We start from the raw sequence: 3,045 nt of genomic DNA, 5'->3' as shown, positions 1-3,045 counted from the left end.
TCTATCAATGATTAAAAACGCATAAGGAGAGTAAGCCACGTGTTCGGAGGAGCAAAACACCAGCCAGTATACCTCGAAGCCTGCGCGAGGAAGAGGAGAGTAAGTAATTATACACTGCGGGCTCATTGAAACCTAACCTCAAATAAATTAATAATTAATTAAATTGTTCTAGGTAAAATTAGTATATTTACCATTAGATGAGTCGTGCAATCAAAATGCAAAATGCCAATTGTGTATAGGGATTCCAACAAGAGCTAGTTACTCAACTGCGCATGCGTCGCATGCGGCATCTAATTGGTTTCGCGCGAAGTTTAAAATGCTAAACAAAGTTATTTTTCTTTTTTATCATTTTTCTTTTTTTTTCATTTTATCAATTTTTATCTTTTTTATCATTAAAATCTCGATTAGGTCCAAATTAATAAATAATAATAAAAATTAATTAAATGCATATTCTGTAAATAATATTAAAAATAACCAGGAATATTTAATTCAAAAATTTTCATTTTATTTAAAAGTTGTTGGGTTATATTGCTTCTTAACAGACTTGAAAAAATAAAACGGTATAATAAATGATAGCTCAATTTTTGGCGAAAATATTATCTACAACCATCTTCTCGAATTTTTCAAGAAGTAATGCAATTGACAGAATATTGAATTTATTTACAGTAAAATGTTAATCAATCGTAAAGCATAGGTTATTTCCCGATGATTTTCTTTGGAAGCATTCGAAAATGTGAAATTGTAGGGAATCTTTTTGCGAAAAAACCTTTTCTAATTTGTTAAGAAGTTTTATAGACAACATTTTTTTCAAGAAATTAAAACTGTTAATTAAAATATTTCTGGTTATCATCCATTTTTTTCATAAAAAACAAACCTTTTCCTCGAAACTGATACCATCTACAATGATCTTACGTTTCTCAAAAGTATAATTACATTTTGTAGTTTAAAACCACGTTTTTTCGTGCCTGTAGTACTTTAATTTTAACTTAAAATAACTCAATTGGAAATTCAAAATATTATGGTGGCCTTCGAAAGGAGAGGACCATTCAATAGCTTCGAGTTTACTTATATTAAATCTCCATTAGTGAAATTCACAAATGGATTCTATTGAGACTGATCGTGTACCGATTCGGGTGTCCCGGCGTGGCCCCGATCTGGGCTTGTGTTTCATCCGCGATCTGGCCCGACCAGGATTCCCGATCGGGACTGGTCGGGCCCCGATCAGGGCCAGATCCAGATTTCTGCACGAGATTTTATTTTCAGGGTTTAAAATTGAAGGGTATGCAATTCGCAGCCTTTTCTTGAGAAATTCTTTTTCTAGAATCTCAATTCAAAACTTTGCAATCATAGACATTCATAATTTTTCTATCGTTTTTCTTGAATCTTTGTTTTAAATACAACTACTTGAAAATTAAAATATTATTCACAGAAGCGGAGGAGCTTACTTTTTTTAGTTGGGAACAGAGTCATTGAATTATAATGTTAGATGGCACAATGTGTGCAGTTTATATTACGTTAAAATTTGACATCAATTATAAATATGTATTTAAACAATTCATAATAAATCATGAATAATAATTTATAATAAATAAACCCTTCAATAATGATCACCTCTTACAATCTCTAAAATAAGGCAAAAACATGGCTCAACTACATTTTAATTAGGTGCATCAATTTTCTGATATAATTTACAAAAAAAAATAAAAGATTAGGAAATTTGGTCAATATTGTCAATAATAAGTTTAATCTTATAGTGAACGCAAAATTACTAAAACTCTCAACAGAAATTGAACGGATTAACCGATTTTCTTATATCTTCTTTTAATCGTCTCGTCATTATGTAATGAAGCTAATGCAGCATATTAAAATTAAATTCCCTATTATTTTCATCAATTTTATTTTCTCTCAAACGGCGAAAAAATAATAGACTGTGGGCTCACAACGTAAATGGGAGCGTGATACGGATAAGGCCAATTTTCACATGAGATGTTCTTCTGATGACGAGGAACGTAAAAATGGGTGCCTGGCAAGTGTAAGTGGATGCGTTCACCTGTGGCGACCTGTCAAAGGTGCGAATTTTTGGCAGTTAACTTACGTGACTCGGATAAGGTTGAAAATTGGTATACATGTAGAGGCTGACATTAGAAATAGCACCTGTGCATTGCCAGGCACTTATCTGGATGCAAAAGTATTGCCAGGCGGCTTCGAAATCGCCGGACATTCAGGTGAAATTTCTTGAAATTGATTTTACAAGAAAAAGTTCGAAACAAAAGTTGGTCCACTCCCAGAGATGCATATTTTCATTGGTATATAACTTTTTGATAAAATTGATATATTTGGAGAAAACATCGATTAAAGAAATACCATAACAATAAAAAGCCCTTTTTATTGACAATAAGTGATTTTTTCGAAAATTATTAAGAGACAAAAGGTACTCTATTGCAGATATACTCCAAGATGAATAAGAAGTATTTATTCAAAATGTTAATATTTACCAATTTATTCGCATTTTTCCTTCTTTTTCCCATTTTTTCAATCACCTGCTGTATCTTTAGCAATTTAAAAGAAGGTGTGCTCAAAATTAGTACACGAATAAAGTAAATCTTTTGCAATGAATTGGCGTCAGCCACTTTCAATTAAAACAATAACTTATTCTGCTATAAATGATCATAATCAGTGTCACGTTCTCAGCTTCTGATTATCGTAGAAAGTTGTATTAAAGATGAATATGATTATAAAAATTAAACAACAAAATCGATTTAATTTAAAATACCCATTACTTATTATTGTTAAAGTTTATGTTTTGTCGTCAAGATACGTTCGATCTTTATTACCGTGACGAATATCAAGTTTCCCAGACCCAGCGTGAGTTATTGGCGTAGCCATTACAAATTCTTCGTGCTGCATTTTTAATGCAGTTCTATAGCATTAAAAATGCAATCATAATGCCTACGCCAATGACCCACGCTGGGTCTGGGAAACTTGACATTCGTCACGGAAATAAAGATCGAACGTATCTCCGCGACAAAACATAAACTTTAACAA

This window comes from Belonocnema kinseyi, chromosome 3, assembly GCF_010883055.1.
Source record: "Belonocnema kinseyi isolate 2016_QV_RU_SX_M_011 chromosome 3, B_treatae_v1, whole genome shotgun sequence".
NCBI lineage: Eukaryota > Metazoa > Arthropoda > Insecta > Hymenoptera > Cynipidae > Belonocnema > Belonocnema kinseyi.
The sequence above is the reverse complement of the archived record's forward strand: the minus strand, read 5'-3'. Positions refer to the sequence as shown.